The sequence below is a fragment of the Cherax quadricarinatus genome, chromosome 23, assembly GCF_038502225.1.
Source record: "Cherax quadricarinatus isolate ZL_2023a chromosome 23, ASM3850222v1, whole genome shotgun sequence".
NCBI classification, from domain to species: domain Eukaryota; kingdom Metazoa; phylum Arthropoda; class Malacostraca; order Decapoda; family Parastacidae; genus Cherax; species Cherax quadricarinatus.
In genome coordinates, this window is record NC_091314.1 from 36,334,952 (window position 1) to 36,354,187 (window position 19,236).

General features: G+C 41.1%; 1 long non-coding RNA gene across 1 annotated transcript in view; it reads right to left on the reverse strand.

The window, feature by feature from the left end:
* Positions 1 to 13,176, reverse strand: part of LOC128685672 (uncharacterized) — a 76,238-nt gene extending 63,062 nt beyond the window's left edge. Inside the window, exon 1 of the long non-coding RNA XR_008406537.2 lies at positions 12,842 to 13,176. This is a non-coding gene — a long non-coding RNA (uncharacterized lncRNA). The remainder of the gene's footprint in view (positions 1 to 12,841) is intronic.
* Between the last annotated feature and the right edge of the window lie 6,060 nt (positions 13,177 to 19,236).

Genomic DNA, 19,236 nt, shown 5'->3' on the forward strand with positions numbered 1-19,236 from the left:
ACCGAACCTAACCTAACCTAACCTAACCTATCCTAACCTAACCTAACCTAACTCAAATCCACTAAAATCACTGTAACCAAGATATTCACAAAACTGTATGACCACCTAACACACACCCTAACCTAACCTAACCTATCTTAACCTAACCAAACCTAACCTAACCTAACCTATCCTAACCTAACCTATCCTAACCTAACTTAACCTAACTTAACCTAACCTAGCCTAACCTATCCTAACCTAGCCTAACCTATCCTAACCTAGCCTAACCTATCCTAACCTAACCTAACCAAGCCTAACCTAACCGAACCTAACCTAACCTAACCTAACTTATCCTAACTTAACCTAACCTAACCTAACCTAACCTAACCTAACTTATCCTAACCTAACCTAACCTAACTTAACCTAACCTAACCTAGCCTACCTAACCTAACCTAACCTAACCTAACTCAAATCCACTAAAATCACTGTAACCAAGATATTCACAAAACTGTATGACCACCTAACACACACACACACACACACACACACACACACACACACACACACATGGAACACTTCCAAAATACATTAGGGTACTCCAGATTTACTTTGAACGACTCCATTTTTGGATATTTCCAAATTAGTTTTGAAAACTTTATCTTAAAATCGAACATTATTTTTCTTGTTGGTAAACACACTCAATGGTAGAAATATTTACTCGATTTCCGAACAGAAACACATTCCTCGCTCTGAGAGACTCCTTGAGCTTATATACTCTACCCCAAAAGTATTGCGTCATGATTTTTTTTGTACACCCCTTCCCCCTCCGACGACACCATGTAATGCGGTTCACACCCAAGGTAGATTTAAGATAATCATCTACACACACACACACACACACACACACACACACACACACCTCACTTTACTTTGAACACCTTCAAAACACTCTCATACATCATTTGAGACCACCTTTTCTCAATATCTCTCATCCACATCCTTTATCATCTCACTACAGAACAACCCCAAGATTACTTCGAACACTCTCATAAATCATTTGAATACTCACATAAACACCTTCGAACATTTCCAAACAACACTGAAGCACTTCCAAAATATTCTGCACATCATTTGAACACCTTCAAAAAACACCATCAAACACCTCCGAATACTCCCAAAACACTACTGATTACTACCAAATCACCGTCAAAATCACCAGAAACTAAGTTTAACATCACCATCCAACATCCTTTTTATAGAAATCCCCTCAAATCACTATAACCAAGAACTCTCTCCTCATTTGGCGCATAAAAAAAAAGCATGAACACAAACCTATCATCCCTAAAACATCCTTCCTTATTCATTCCGTATATCTCCTAGAGTTGTTTTAACCCCGACGGGCCTATCACGACGTAGGAGCCAGAGCATCCATCACCACTCCAACACCACCTACTACACTCTGGCTCCTACGTCATGATGGGCCCGTCGGGGTTAAAACAACTCTAGGAGATATACGGAATGAATAAGGAAGGATGTTTTAGGGATGATAGGTTTGTGTTCATGCTTTTTTTTATGCGTCAAATGGGGGAGGGAGTTCTTGGTTATAGTGATTTCAGGGGATTTCTATAAAAAGGATGTTGGATAGTGATGTTAAACTTAGTTTCTGGTGATTTTGACGGTGATTTGGTAGTAATCAGTAGTGATTTGGGAGTATTCGGAGGTGTTTGATGGTGTTTTTTTTTGAAGGTGTTCAAATGATGTGCAGAGGGTGTTCAAAGTAAAGTGGTGTGTGTGTGTGTGTGTGTGTGTCTGTGTGTGTAGATGATTATCTTAAATATACCTTGGGTGTGAACCGCATTACATGGTGTCGTCGGAGGGGGAAGGGGTGTACAAAAAAAATCATGACGCAATACTTTTGGGGTAGAGTATATAAGCTCAAGGAGTCTCTCAGAGCGAGGAATGTGTTTCTGTTCGGAAATCGAGTAAATATTTCTACCATTGAGTGTGTTTACCAACAAGAAAAATAATGTTCGATTTTAAGATAAAGTTTTCAAAACTAATTTGGAAATATCCAAAAATGGAGTCGTTCAAAGTAAATCTGGAGTACCCTAATGTATTTTGGAAGTGTTCCATGTGTGTGTGTGTGTGTGTGTGTGTGTGTGTGTGTGTGTGTGTGTGTGTGTGTGTGTGTGTGTGTGTGTGTGTGTGTGTGTGTGTGTGTGTTAGGTGTTCATACAGTTTTGTGAATATCTTGGTTACAGTGATTTTAGTGGATTTGAGTTAGGTTAGGTTAGGTTAGGTTAGGTTAGGTTAGGTTAGGTTAGGTTAGGTTAAGTTAGGTTAGGTTAGGTTAGGATAAGTTAGGTTAGGTTAGGTTAGGTTAGGTTAGGTTAAGTTAGGATAAGTTAGGTTAGGTTAGGTTAGGTTCGGTTAGGTTAGGCTAGGTTAGGTTAGGTTAGGATAGGTTAGGCTAGGTTAGGGTAGGTTAGGCTAGGTTAGGATAGGTTAGGCTAGGTTAGGTTAAGTTAGGTTAAGTTAGGTTAGGTTAGGATAGGTTAGGTTAGGATAGGTTAGGTTAGGTTAGGTTAGGTTAGGTTAAGATTGGTTAGGTTAGTATAAGTTAGGTTAGGTTAGGGAGTGTGTTAGGTGGTCATACAGTTTTGTGAATATCTTGGTTACAGTGATTTTAGTGGATTTGAGTTAGGTTAGGTTAGGTTAGGTTAGGTTAGGTTAGGTTCGGTTAGGTTAGGTTAGGTTAGGTTAGGTTAGGTTAGGTTAGGTTAGGTAAGGTTAGGTTAGGTTAGGATAGGTTAGGTTAGGTTAGGTTAGGATAGGTTAGGTTAGGTTAGGATAAGTTTGGTTAGGTTAGGATAGGTTAGGTTAGGTTAGGTTAGGTTAGGTTAGGATAGGTTAGGATAAGTTAGGTTAGGTTAGGATAAGTTAGGTTAGGTTAGGTAAGGTTAGGTTATGTTAAGTTAGGTTAGGTTAGGTTAGGTTAGGTTAGGTTAGGTTAGGTTAGGTAAGGTTAGGTTAGGCTAGGTTAGGATAGGTTAGGTTAGGTTAGGTAAGGTTAGGTTAGGTTAGGTAAGGTTATGCTAGGATAAGTTAGGTTAGGTTAGGTTAGGTTAGGTTAGGTTAGGATAGGTTAGGATAAGTTAGGTTAGGTTAGGATAAGTTAGGTTAGGTTAGGTAAGGTTAGGTTAGGTTAGGTTAAAATAGGTTAGGTTAGGTTAAGTTAGGTTAGGTTAGGTTAGGTAAGGTTAGGTTAGGATAAGTTAGGTTAGGTTAGGTTAGGTTAGGTTAGGTTAGGTTAGGTTAGGATAGGTTAGGATAAGTTAGGTTAGGTTAGGATAAGTTAGGTTAGGTTAGGATAAGTTAGGTTAGGTTAGGTTAGGTTAGGTTAGGATAAGTTAGGTTAGGTTAGGATAGGTTAGGATAAGTTAGGTTAGGTTAGGATAGGTTAGGATAAGTTAGGTTAGGTTAGGATAGGTTAGGATAAGTTAGGTTAGGTTAGGATAGGTTAGGATAAGTTAGGTTAGGTTAGGATAAGTTAGTTTAGGGTAGGTAAGGTTAGGTTAGGTTAGGCTAAGATAGGTTAGGTTAGGTTAAGTTAGGTTAGGTTAGGATAGGTTAGGTTAGGTTAGGATAAGTTAGGTTAGGTTAGGTTAGGTTAGGTTAGGTTAGGTTAGGATAGGTTAGGATAAGTTAGGTTAGGTTAGGATAAGTTAGGTTAGGTTAGGTAAGGTTAGGTTAGGTTAGGTTAAGATAGGTTAGGTTAGGTTAAGTTAGGTTAGGTTAGGATAGGTTAGGTTAGGTTAGGATAAGTTAGGTTAGGTTAGGTTAGGTTAGGTGTGTGTGTGTGTGTGTGTGTGTGTGTGTTAGGTGGTTATAGAATTTTGTGAATATCTTGGTTACATTGATTTTTAGTGGATTTGAGATGGGTGATGAGATGCATTTGTGGATGTGAAATGTGATTTTGTGTTTGTTCAGAAGAGGTGTGTTGGGAGATGGGTGAGTGGATGTGAAGAAATGTGGGTGAGATGGAGAGGGGTATGGGGAGGGTTGTATTAGAAATTTAATGAAATATGGGGAGATTTTACTGAAAATAAAAGGTAATGTGTGAATGTTTTAAAAAGAAATTATAGAATTGAAAAGTTAAGATAAATTGGAAAAGAATGGAAGGTGTTGAAACATGTCGCAATAGTTGGGTAGTGAGATTAGTTGATGCGAGTATAATATCAATTTATGTGGATACAAGGACATGGGTATGGAGAGGATTTTATTAGAATTTTAGTAATGTAAAGAGGAATGTGTATTACATTTAAGATTCAGTAAAAAGAAGGGGAAAAAATGTGAATAAATTGGTAACTGATGAGGGTTGTGGGTGATGTTGTCGAACTAGAGTTACCAAAAAATATTATATAAGTGGGTGGTTTTTGTGACTTTTTTCTAATGAAATTAGTTAAAACGAGAAAAAATTGTGGGTTGTGGGGTGTTGTGGGTTGTGGGTGTTGTGGGTTGAGGGTGTTGTTGTCGAACTAGAGATGCTGAAAAGTGGTTATAAGTTGTGGGTTGTTGTGGGATGTGGGTGTTGTGGGTTGTTGTTGTGACTTTTTTCTGATGAAATTAGATAAAACGAGAAAAAATTGTGGGTTGTGGGTGTTGTGGGGTGTGGGTGTTGTGGGTGTTGTGGGATGTGGGTTGTGGGTGTTGTGGGATGTGGGTGATGTGGGTTGTGGGTGTTGTGGGATGTGGGTTGTGGGTGATGTTGTCGAACTAGATATGCTGAAAAGTGATTGTAAGTTGTGGGTTGTTGTGACTTTTCTGATGAAATTAGTTGAAACGAGAAAAAAATTGTGGGATGTGGGTGATGTTGGATGTGGGTGTTGTGGGTTGTGGGTGATGTTGGATGTGGGTGTTGTGGGTTGTGGGTGTTGATCTTAGTTTATGGTGATTTTGGTGGTGATTTGACTGTATTCAGTGGTGTTTTAGTAGTATTCAGTGGTGTATTTGGGAGTACTCAAAATGTTGTCTTGGAAGTGTTTCAGTGTTGTTTGGAAAATGTTCAAAGGTATTTTTTTGTGAGTATTCAAATGATTTATGAGAGTGTTTTGAAGGTGTTCAAAGTGAGGTGTGTGTGCGTATTAACTTTGTAATATGTGAAATTGTGTCTAGTGAATTAATGGAAAAGTGGTTATAAGTGTTGTTGCGACTTTTTCTGATGAAATTAGTTAAAACGAGAAAAATTGTGGGTTATGAGTGAAAATTGTGAGGTGTTGGTTGGAGTGTGAGGGTTCGGTGAGGGTGGGGAGAAGGTTACTTCGTGGGGAGTGACCTGAGATGAAATAGTTAAAACGAGAAAAATATCTAGACTTGTGTTGTATTTTGTAAAGAAGTTGTGGGTATTAACGAAAAAAATGTGAAATTATTTGGTTTATCCCGGGTTAAGAGTGAAAATGTTTTCCCTATGTTGTATATGAAATGTGTAGGGGGAAGTCGACAAGTTTCAGCTTGTATGTGTGTGTGTGACGTCACTGACATAGGGGGAAGTCGACAAGATTCAGCCTGTGTGTGCGGTCATCACGTGACGTCACTGTCATAGGGGGGAAGTCGACAAGATTGAGCCTGTATGTGTGTGTGTGTGACGTCACTGACCGCCGAGTAAACACCCTTTTTACTTCATTTAACTTAATGAGAGGAATACTGACGTCACACTTGTTTAGACCTGTAGTAAGAGAGAGCACCATACCTCATAGGAGGAGTTCATTTGAATGTTTACCCCCAGAGGGGGGAATCCAAAAACTTGATCCAAGGAGATGGATTCTTTCTAATATCGAGAAAAAAAAAACGAAAAAATTTGGGGTGGGGGTGAAAGTGGGGGGGAATCCAAAAAACCTGATCCAAGGAAGTAGAGTCTTTGTATTATCGAGAAAACCTTGATCCGAGGAATTGGAGTCTTTGATTTCGAGAAAACCTTGATCCGAGGAGATGGAGTCTTGGTATTATCGAGAAAAATTTGATCCGAGGAATTGGAGTTTTTGATATCGAGAAAAATTTGATCCGAGGAGATGGAGTCTTGGTATTATCGAGAAAAAAAAACTTCATCCAAGGAGATCATAAGAAAATGAAATTGGGATGGGGGTGAAAGTGGGAGGGGCAATCCAAAAAACTTGATTCGAGGAAGTGGAGTCTTTGTATTATCGAGAAAACCTTGATCCGAGGAATTGGAGTCTTTGTATTATCGAGAAAACTTGATCCGAGGAGATGGAGTCTTGGTATTATCGAGAAAACCTTGATCCGAGGAATTGGAGTCTTTGTATTATCGAGAAAACTTAATCCGAGGAGATGGAGTCTTGGTATTATCGAGAAAAAAAACTTGATCCGAGGAATTGGAGTCTTTGATATCGAGAAAAACTTGATCCGAGGAGATGGAGTCTTGGTAATATCGAGAAAAAAATTTGGGGTGGGGGGTGAAAGTGGGAGGGGTAATCCAAAAATTTGATCCGAGTAGAGCACAAGAAAATTCAAAAAAATTTGGGGTCGGGGTGAAAGTGGAGGGGGAATCCAAAAAACTTGATCCAAGGAAGTAGAGTCTTGGTATTATCGAGAAAAAAAAACTTCATCCAAGGAGATCATAAGAAAATGAAATTGGGATGGGGGTGAAAGTGGGAGGGGCAATCCAAAAAACTTGATTCGAGGAAGTGGAGTCTTGGTATTATAGAGAAAACTTGATTCTAAGAGAGCAAATGAAATTAAAAAAAAATCGAAAAAAATCGGAAAAAAATTCGGGGCGCGGGGGCGATCCGGACGACGCTGCAGAAGGCGCAGCAGAAGGCACGGGCGGGGCGCGAGGGCGCGGGCGGGGCGCGAGGGCGCGGCGGGGCCGGTGGGTCGGTGCGACAGGCGCAGGTGGGGGGCGCGGGTGGGGGCGCGGGGGGGGGGCGGGGGGGGCGCGGGGGGCGCGGGTGAGGGGTCGTGGGCGGGGGTCGTGGGCGGGGTCGTGGGCGCGGTCATGGGCGGTGTCATGGGCGGGGTCAAGGTTATTAGCACATAGGTGTGAAAGAGGTCATTAGCATATAGGTGTGAAACCCGGCACGTGCCCGGAAGGGTCATTATCATAGGGTCAAGGTCATTAGCACATAGGTGTGAAAAGGCGGCACCCTTTGATACGGCGCTCTGTAGAAAACTACACTACTACTACGATATAAAGAAAGAACTAGTATGACTAGACACAGGACGATATTAAAACAGAAATGGGGTACTCCTTCTGGACATCCTCCCACATATGGTATTCATTCAGAGAACGTTGGCTGCAGAGTAAAAACGTACTCAACATATCAATCTTAATGTACCAAATTCAAAGGTATACTCATAATAAAGCAACTTGCACGAGGTCAGTAGAGTGTGACACATGCTCGGGAGAACATCAAACATAAGAATGTACGAAAATACTCTTTAAAGATAAATTGTGCTGGTGACTGACAATCATGCCAAACATGCTTATTACGGATTTCCACCCAGTGAAACTGGCAGGACATGCAGAGACGCTGTAACACAGAACCAATAACATGTCTCTGCGTCATATGATCATCTCACGGACTCCACACCACCCCAGCCTTCACCTACACCTACTGCATCTTCATTCAACCTCGTCCCCAACTGCCACACACATGCAGTCAGTTCTCACAGGTCTCTCGACAAGAATTATGCATCTGCACTAGCAACTGAAATAGAAAAAGTGCTCGAGAATATCTTAACAAGCCTGACGACTCAGTATCCTCAGCCTATATTGACAAACCTTCCCACAAAGCCACAGGTACACAGGTTCTACATCTCCCACACATCCTAATTCACAAACAACTCAAAACATAGACTTGATATAACACTCTTCTAGAGAGACAGCTCGCACATCTTGCAGTCCTAGAGAAAATCAGTCATTATTATAATCATGGGGAGCGCTAAACCCGTAGGATCATACAGCGCATGAGGCGGGGGTGGGAGATGGAATGTGTTCAGGCTCAATTCAGGGAACCGGAGCACAGATCCAATTCCCTAGATCAAGAGCCCCTCCCTGGAGGGGTGGAGGTAACACTGGTCAACAATTTTTGAAAAGTTGTATGCTTCTTAAATGTGATTTGTTAATTCTTATGTATTTTCATGTGCTGAATCCAAATATCACCTTGAGAAAAACTTATTGGTTATAGGTTTAAAGATACGAGACATGTAATATTTGATTATTTTATTATAACGTACAATATGTGTCAGTATGTTTTAAACTCTAATCCGTACCTACTCTCTGCCTTTTTGCTTGATGCTTATAGTGGGCTGAAGAATTATCTCTTGTCAATGTCCAGCAATAGTCTGCAAGTATTCTTGTGCCCCATTGGCCCTGGTACCATTTTTCATTGTTGAAATATCTTGGTGAAACCTTTCACCATGTTCGTCACTAAGTGCCTCAGAGTTCAATGGAAAAAAGTCTAAATGTGAGTCCAAAAAGTGGATTTTAAGTGACATGTTACATCCCATATTTTCCACTAATTCTTCATAGTTGTCTTCCCTTCTGTTTCCGAGAAATTCCTTCACCACTAACTTGAATGCTTCCCAAGCAGCTTTCTCCTCCATATGAAGGTCTGATTCAAAGTCACTATCTTTAAGAAACTCTCGAATCTGAGGACCATTGACGACTCCCTCTCTTATCTTAGCGTCGCTCAGTGAGGGGAATTTTGATGTTAAATTTACCTGGAATTTACCTGGAGAGAGTTCCGGGGGTCAACGCCCCCGCGACCCGGTCTGTGACCAGGCCTCCTGGTGGATCAGAGCCTGATCAACCAGGCTGTTACTGCTGGCTGCACGCAAACCAACGTACGAGCCACAGCCCGGCTGGTCAGGTACCGACTTTAGATGCTTGTCCAGTGCCAGCTTGAAGACTGCCAGGGGTCTATTGGTAATCCCCCTTATGTATGCTGGGGGGCAGTTGAACAGTCTCGGGTCCCTGACACTTATTGTATGGTCTCTGCTTTTCATTGGGGGGATGTTGCATCGTCTGCCAAGTCTTTTGCTTTCGTTGTGGGTGATTTTCGTGTGCAAGTTCGGTACTAGTCCCTCTAGGATTTTCCAGGTGTATATAATCATGTATATCTCCCGCCTGCGTTCCAGGGAATACAGGTTCAGGAACTTCAAGCGCTCCCAGTAATTGAGGTGTTTTATCTCCGTTATGCGCGCCGTGAAGGTTCTCTGTATATTTTCTAGCTCAGCAATTTCACCTGCCTTGAAAGGTGCTGTTAGTGTGCAACAATATTCCAGCCTAGATAGAACAAGTGACCTGAATGGCCGGATTTGTCCATAGCTTTTGCAAAGTTTTTCATGAGCCCCAGTTTTATGTGTAGTGGTGGTAGCAAAATTTTGTTTGGTTCAATGAGAGGTGGATGTTGAACATTTTTCATCCCAGGCTCCAATGATTGACGAGGTGGCCAGTCTCTCCTGATGTAGTGGGAACCTCTTGCACGGCTGTCCCATTCATACAGAAAACAGCAGTACTTGGTGTATCCGCCCTGTCTGGCTAAGAAAATCACCCACTTTTCACCTCAAAATATAAACTTGCACATCACAACCACCTTCTATGACTGCTGGAACAAAAATGAAGGTCAGTATATTCCCTGGTGAGATCGATGAGTCAAGCTCCGTCATCCCACTAAATACAGTTCAGACATGAATCACTCACTACACAGACACTACAACCAAACGAACAAAAGCCTTGCTTGGCCCCTCTAATTCTCGTGACCTAGAAAGTAAAAAGCTTTAAAACATTAACAGAATATTTTTTTTTACTCTACTCATCAAAACCAAACCAAACTCAAACCAATTTTTGAAATCTTAATAAGCAGACGAGCCATACTTAGCCAAACTGGAAGAGACGTCCTTCACACACGTATGTTGGGGTACACACGTCATGTTTATATATAACCCAGGAAGAATTCTGAGCGCAGCTGAAAAAGATTATTACCAGGACCAACTACAAGCTCTATTACTCAATTAATTACTGGTTATCTTAATACAAACAACCCGACATGAAGCAAAAGCACTCAGAACAAGGCACGGCTTCATCTCTACAATAACATAACTACTTCAATATATATTTTTCTCTCGCTCTCATACCTTCCCACATATTTTAACAACATACCTGGCTATGAAGCAACTCTTCACATATGCACTAAGTCGCCTCAGTTTAAATATGAAATTCAATGTCATACTCAACATGAAATTCCTCAGTTTCGAGCCACCTTTGTACCCATTTTCACTTCCAGAATGGAACATTCAAAACTTGGACAGAGGCCAGTGGGCGAGTACCGGTGAGGCCTGATCGCTAAAGTTCTCGCTTCACACGGCGGCGGTCTGCGTTCGATTCCCAGCGCGGGTAGAAACATTGGGCGTGTTTCTTTACACCACTTGTCCATTTTCACCCATCAGTAAAATGGGTACCCAGGAGTTAGTCGACTGGTGTGGCTTGCATCATGGGACAAGGATCTAATTTGCCCGAAATGCTCTGCATAACAAGCGGCTTTCTGTACAGTACTATGTCATTGATGTCAGCTAAGACTGTATACCTTGTACATGTACTTGTAGTAAATAAAAATATTATTATTATTATTATTATTATTATTATTATTATTATTATTATTATAAATACAGGTAATACAAACCTCGAATTAAGGTTGTCTGAAATCACAGCAGAGTTTAGCCATGCTGCCACATCACTTCTCAGTAAAGCAAATGCAAAACATTCTTAAAGTTTACTTGAAGTTTACGTGGAGTCGCTTCCCGAGATCAGCGTCCCCGCGGCCTCCTGCTTGTTGGTCTGATCGTTGAAGCTGTTAGTACCTGCCACCAGCAGTCCAACGTATATACCCCAACCCGGTTGATCATGAACAGTTTTAAGAAATTTGTTGAGCTCCCTCGCGAAGACAGCTAGGAATTTGTTGGTAAAATCATTTATGCATGAAAGGAGGTCGTTGAAAAGTCGTGGTCCCTCAACACTTAATAAATTCTCTTTCTGTGTATTCATCGCTTTTATGCTCTTCAGTAGAAGTATCCTGTACCGTCTGCCAAAGCCTCTTGTGTTAATAAGTAATTTCGGTGTGCAGGTTTGGAACCAATCCCTCCAATATCTTCCAGGTGTAGATTATGATGTATCTTTCTTGTCTACATTCTACGGAATACAGTTCTAGGGACTTCAAGTGCTTCCAGTAATTTCGGTTCTTGACTGAGTTTATACGAGCTATGAAGGTTCTCTTTATATTTTCCAATTCATCAATTTCACCTGCCATTAAGGGATCCGTTACTACACAGCAATATTCCAGCCTAGAGAATACCTGAAGAGAGTCATCACTGACTTGGCAGTCTTTAATAGAAAGTTCTAGTTATTCAACATATCATTTTTCTTGCAGTTGCGATAATAACATTGTTGTGTTCGTTGAATGTGAGATCTGACATTATCACTCCCAGGTTTGAGTTTGTCTTGTACTTTGATCTCAGTTTTATTTCCTCCATTCTTCTAGGGTATAACAACTGAAATATGTTGTCAGTGGCCAACTGGATGACTTTGTTTACATCAGACTGGAGGTTCACTGCGTCTTGTATGGAGGCAGATTTCATACAGATTCTAGTGTCATCTGCTAAGGATGACAGTTCTATGATTAATGTTCCTTTCTGTCAGAATTGAGAATGAGGAAGAGAAGTGGGGCGAGCACCCTGCCTGGAGGAACAGGACTTCACTGGCGCAACTCTTGGTTTCACTCGGTACACTGTGAATATTATCCGTCGGGTTCTATTTGTAACAAGTTAAAAATCCATCTGCCCTCCTTACCTGTTATATCTTTTGCACACATTTTGTGTAAATACTCAGTGGTCGCATCTGTCAAAGGCTTTTGAAAAGTCGGTATATATTACATCTGCATTTTGTCCGTCTTTAGGAGCATCCTAGACCATGAAAGAAAGTTTGCATTAACATAAGATATCGTTCGGATTTTTAACCCCGGAGGGTTAGCCACCCAGGATAACCCAAAAAAAAGCCAGTGCGTCATCGAGGACTGCCTAACTTATTTCCATTGTGGTCCTCAGTTATATATGTCGACCTCAAAACCGCCATAGAGAATCCCATGCATCAGTATTCTTGCTAAACTATCGCATCAAGGAATAAGGGACAAAACACTTATTTGATTAAGATCTTATCGTCATAATATCCAAAACATTAATTCAAGGCGGGTTCTCACATGACATCCACACTAACACAAGGATCAATGCTAAGCCGGACCCATTTCATAATATTTCTTTCCAACATTCCAAACACATATTCAGTACACATCTCGGTATATGCTGATGATATAACAACACATTATTGTCCACTACAACGACTATAATACAAGCACTGAACATCTAACGATACACGAATGGGGCCTCCAACTCAATGTACACAAAACCTTTCAAATCTTCACCACAATACCAATACAACAACTGCTCACCATTTCCACTGAAAGCAATCCCATCAAATATGAAAGGGCACACAAATACCTAGGAATGTATCTTGAATCGCCTCTCACCTGATGCACCACAACACACACCTCCAACACGCCATCCAGTCTAGACTTACGATACTCAAAGCCCTAACTGATACATCCTGTAGAGCACATCACAAAATTTATCCTCAGTTCTACATCATATACATTCGTAACCAATTCGACAACAATTGCTGCCAAGCTATGCATCAGCGGCACCATCAAACCTCCACTTCCAAAATTGGAAATACCATCCAACAGTTCCGAACGTTCCACCATAAAGCTGTATTACTCCAAATACAATAACTAACCTTATAAATGATACTCCCAGAACAGCAGCAAAGGAAGCGGGAGTTTCTTCTTTTACGTCTGCAGTGCACAACCTTCACCCAGATACAACAGGCATATGGGTATACACAGATGGATCACGAATCCTCAACAATGATACACCCTCTGTGACATCGGTATTGCAAATTCCTCGCTTCCATCTCAAAATGAAATGAAAACTATCCAAAGACCATTCTGTCTTCAGTATAGAATTTATTAGGCATTTGCATTAATCATCACACTGTAGGTTGGCAATTATTCAATTTGTAACGACTTCGAAAGTGCTATACAGGCTCTTACATATCACTCCGAAACCTGTAAGGACATGTATATCACTGCCTCATTTATCTACACGATCACAAGTCTCATGGATATGACATATAAGCTGACTCAGCACTCTGTGAGTCACACGCGATAAAACACTTGATGTGCCAACAAAGGCAATACACAGTACAATATTTATTACACCACTGCCAGACTCACAGATAACACGTGAAGTAGCTCTGAATATTACTATCACCAACTATACCACTGAAAAAATATAAAATTATATTTACATCAACACACTATAGAGATATTAACAAAAGTTGTAAAGTGTGGAAACACATAAATGATAAAACACGAGCAACAGACACAGCAGTGACCACACTAAGGCTGTGACACGAGCAACAGACACAGCAGTGACCACACTAAAGCTGTGACACGAGCAACAGACACAGCAGTGACCACACTAAAGCTGTGACACGAGCAACAGACACAGCAGTGACCACACTAAGGCTGTGACACGAGCAACAGACACAGCAGTGACCACACTAAGGCTGTGACACGAGCAACAGACACAGCAGTGACCACACTAAGGCTGTGACACGAGCAACAGACACAGCAGTGACCACACTAAGGCTGTGACACGAGCAACAGACACAGCGGTGACCACACTAAGGCTGTGACACGAGCAACAGACACAGCAGTGACCACACTAAGGCTGTGACACGAGCAACAGACACAGCGGTGACCAGATTAAGGCTGTGACACGAGCAACAGACACAGCAGTGACCACACTAAGGCTGTGACACGAGCAACAGACACAGCAGTGACCACACTAAGGCTGTGACACGAGCAACAGACACAGCAGTGACCACACTAAGGCTGTGACACGAGCAACAGACACAGCAGTGACCACACTAAAGCTGTGACACGAGCAACAGACACAGCGGTGACCAGATTAAGGTTGTGACACAAGCAACAGACACAGCAGTGACCACACTAAGGCTGTGACACGAGCAACAGACACAGCAGTGACCACACTAAGGCTGTGACACGAGCAACAGACACAGCAGTGACCACACTAAGGCTGTGACACGAGCAACAGACACAGCAGTGACCACACTAAGGCTGTGATACGAGCAACAGACACAGCAGTGACCACACTAAGGCTGTGACACGAGCAACAGACACAGCAGTGACCTAAGACTAAGGCTGTGACACAAAGTAGCTGCTCACAGCAGCAGGTACATAACTGATCTAAATGAATATTGCACACATTGCAAAGTTCGAGAAACATTACAGCATTTTATCTTGCACTGTTTTCAACATCACAGTACAAGAACCATCTTTAAACATCACCTTGCCACCAAGAATATCCCTTTCATTATTGACAACATTCTGGGAGGTGGAAACTTCCTACTGAACATAAAGTAGAATGTAGCTAAAACAATGACCGATTTCCTATGAACGACCATCAAACTGGGCAATATTAAACTCAATCAGTAACACAGTATTTTCACTAGGCAGAAGCAAGAGAAACACCAGGACATTGATTCCCTAGTACTACAAGCACAAGAGATATCAGTGAACCAACACAACTTTGAGTCACTCCACATCACAATTTATGCAGTCACTGGGAGGAAGGAACTTCTAGGGAAACTCCATATATCTTGAAGAAGAAAAAAGAGAAGAAATCAGGTAAAGATTCCATACTGATCCATTAGACTCCAAGATGGTCCTGGCATAAATCCTGTAAAGTGAATTACTCCTTGTTGAGGCTCCTGAAATGTGATACAAGAATTGTCGGTCTTGCGTTAGCTGTTGAGGTTATTTCATCGTTATGAACCTTAGGTGACCCCCCCCCCCCTTGTTGAGGCTCCTGAGGATACAAGAAGTCTTGCGTTACTGTTATTTCAGGAACCTTAGGTGAACTCTGAGGCAGTCTTGACTGAGGTTTGCAGCCACTACCCCCCCCCCCCCGAGTCTACACCGGTTGCGGTTAAACTCTAGGCTTGCAACTTGTACAAATCCATTTGAAGTCTTTCTTGCTCTGCTCTGTTCCTTGTGCGAACAGGAATGCCTATGACTACTTCTTCCTCCATCATGTCCTTCACATACACAATATGTGTATGTTGTGTGTGTGTGTGTGTGTGTGTGTGTGTGTGTGTGTGTGTGTGTGTGTGTATGTGTGTGTGTACTCACCTAGTTGTACTCACCTAGTTGAGGTTGCAGGGGTCGAGTCCAAGCTCATGGCCCAGCCTCTTCACTGGTCGCTACTGGGTCACTCTCCCTGTACCGTGAGCTTTATCATACCTCTGCTTAAAGCTATGTATGGATCCTGCCTCCACTACATCGCTTCCCAAACTATTCCACTTCCTGACTACTCTGTGGCTGAAAAAAATACTTCCTAACATCCCTGTGATTCATCTGTTTCTTCAACTTCCAACTGTGTCCCCTTGTTGCTGTGTCCAGTCTCTGGAACATCCTGTCTTTGTCCACCTTGTCAATTCCTCTCAGTATTTTGTATGTCGTTATCATGTCCCCCCTATCTCTCCTGTCCTCCAGTGTCGTCAGGTTGATTTCCCTTAACCTCTCCTCGTAGGACTGGGACTAGTTTTGTTGCAAACCTTTGCACTTTCTCTAGTTTCTTTACGTGCTTGGCTAGATGTGGGTTCCAAACTAGTGCCGCATACTGTGTGTGTGTGTGTGTGTGTGTGTGTGTGTGTGTGTGTGTGTGTGTGTGTGTGTGTGTGTGTGTGTGTGTGTGTGTGTGTGTGTGTGTGTGTGTTAGAGTCATCAGTGGACAACAGTCACACACTGGTGCTTCTTGTAAACATTAACTCATTGACAAAGACTGAACAAGACAGTCGTCAGGGCAAAGTTTCTCCACAAACACTACTGCTGGTGACTGCTGGTGCTGATGGTGCTGGTGGTGCTGGTGGTGCTGGTGGTGGCAGTGATGGTGGTTGTGATTGCTGTTGGTGGTGGGTTTCGTTGTTACTGGCGGTGACAGTCGTGCTGCTCTTGTTGTGTGGTACCTGTGTTCCTCCTCAGGCATTATTTTTATTAAATTTAAATCTTCTCTCTCTCTCTCTCTCTCTCTCTCTCTCTCTCTCTCTCTCTCTCTCTCTCTCTCTCTCGCTCTCATGTATGTATATATATATATATATATATATATATATATATATATATATATATAGATATATATATATATATATATATATATATATATATATATATGTATATATATATATGTCGTGCCGAATATGTAAAACTGGTCAATTAGCAAGAACGCATTTAAAATTAAGTCCTTTCTAAAATTTTCTCTTATACGTTTAAAGATATATTTTTTTCATTAATGTTGATGCAAAAATTTATAATTTTGCACCAAAAGGAACTTAGAAAACTTACCTAACCTTATTATAACAAGCAAAATTTATTTTAACCTAACCCAACTAAATATATTTTAGATTTGTTTACAATAATTTAATACTAAACAAACACAGTGAAATATATTTTTTTCGTTAGGTTCAGAATGATTTTGGCGAAATTATTGCATACACAAATTTTCACTTGTCCTATATGGCAAGATGAGCGTTGCTATTTAAGCCAAGATCGCAAGTTCTGCCTATTTGGCACGACATATATATATATATATATATATATATATATATATATATATATATATATATATATATATATATATATATATATATATATATATATATATATATATATACAGGGTGCCCACAAAAACACTCCCTGATTTCAAACAGGTACAACATATAACTTTATTGTAATAATCTTTCACAGTTAGTAGCTTCAGATGTAGGATTTCATTCAGTTTCATGTGGTATAGTGTAGCATTAAATTAAAGACACTCAATGTGCGTCCATCTGGGTGCTCGACAAACATCGATGTGATAGTCCAGTTCGATCCAGACGCTCTGCATGCAGCATATCTGGCATTATCATGCGAACTGCTTCAGTGATCGAAATTTTCAGCTCCTCCCGTGTTGCAGGTAGTACGTAAACTGTGCTCTTCACGTACCCCTAAAGAAAGAAGTCGCAAACAGTTAGGTCCAGTGACCTCTGCAAGAGAGCGTGCATAGTTCCTTTGTATAAAGGCAAAGGGAACAAAAGAGAGTGCAAAAATTATACAGGAATAAGTCTGTTGAGTATATCTGGTAAAGTGTATGGTAGAATTATTATTGAAAGAATTAAGAGTAAGACGGAGAGTAGGATAGCAGATGAACAAGGAGGTTTTAGGAAAGGTAGAGGGTGTGTATACCAAGTGTTTACAGCGAAACATAGAGATGAACAGTATTTAGATAAGGCTAAAGAGGTTTTAGTGGCATTTATGGATTTGGAAAAGGCGTATGACAGTGTGGATAGGGGGCTAATGTGGCAGATGTTGCAGGTGTATTGTATAGGAGGTAGATTACTAAAAGCAGTGAAGAGTTTTTACGAGGATAGTGACGCTCAAGTTAGAGTATGTTGGAAAGAGGGAGATTATTTCCCAGTAAAAGTAGGCCTTAGACAAGGATGTGTGATATCACAGTGGTTGTTCAATATGTTTATAGATGGGGTTGTAAGAGAAGTAAATGCTTGGGTCTTGGCAAGAGGTGTGGAGTTAAAAGACAAAGAATCAAACACAAAGTGGGAGTTGTCACAGTTGCTTTTTGCTGATGACACTGTGCTTTTGGGAGATTCTGAAGAGAAGTTGCAGAGGTTGGTGGATGGATTTGGTTAGGTATGTAAAAGAAGAAAATTAAAAGTGAATATAGGAAAGAGTAAGGTTATGAGAATAACAAAAAGATTAGGTGATGAAAGATTGGATATCAGATTGGGGGGAGGAGGTGAATGTATTTAGATATTTGGGAGTGAACGTGTCAGCAGATGGGTCGATGAAAGATGAGGTGAATCATAGAACTGATGAGGGGAAAAGGGTGAGTGGTGCACTTAGGAGTCTGTGGAGACAAAGAACTTTGTCCTTGGAGGCAAAGAGGGGAATGTATGAGAGTATAGTTTTACCAACGCTCTTATATGGGTGTGAAGCATGGGTGATGAATGTTGCAACGAGGAGAAGGCTGGAGGCAGTAGAGATGTCATGTCTGAGGGCAATGTGTGGTGTGAATATAATGCAGAGAATTCGTAGTTTGGAAGTTAGGAGGAGGTGCGGGATTGCCAAAACTGTTGTCCAGAGGGTCTGAGAAAGGGTTGTTGAGGTAGTTCGGACATGTAGAGAGAATGGAGCGAAACAGAATGACATCAAGAGTGTATAAATCTGTATTGGAGGGAAGACGGGGTAGGGATCGGCCTAGGAAAGGGTGGATGGAGGGGGTTAAGGGGGCTTTGTGTGCGAGGGGCTTGGACTTCCAGTAAGCATGCGTGAACCTATTTGACAGGAGTGAATGGAGACAAATGGTTTTTAATATTTGACTTGCTGTTGGAGTGTGAGCAAAGTAACATTCATGAACGGATTCAGTGAAACCGGCAGGCCGGACTTGAGTCCTGGAGATAGGAAGTACAGTGTCTGCACTCTGAAGGAGGGGTGTTAATGTTGCAGTTTTGTAACTGTAGTGCAAAGCACTCATCTGGCAAGACAGTGATGGATGGAGTGAATGATGATGAAAGTTTTTCTTTTTCGGGCCACCCTGCCTTACTGGGAATCGGCCGATGTGTTAATAAAAATAATATATATATATATATATATATATATATATATATATATATATATATATATATATATATATATATATATATATATATATATATATATATATATACATATATATGCAAAACAACCACTGTGAAAGAATAGAGAAATTCCAAGCGCTTTCGTGACTACTCACATTATCAAGGAACAATGGAATAGCCACGAAAGCGCTTGGAATTTCTCTATTCTTTCACAGTGGTTGTTTTGCATATTCTGAAATCACCTCTGTACTGTGATCTTATTGGATATATATATATAATATATATATATATATATATATATATATATAAAATATCAATAACAACACTGCGCTAGCCAAGGATTCGAACCCATGTTGTACTGGCCTGCCTCATTTTAAGCGAGAACCACATGACGCTTTAAACCACAGGACCACCCA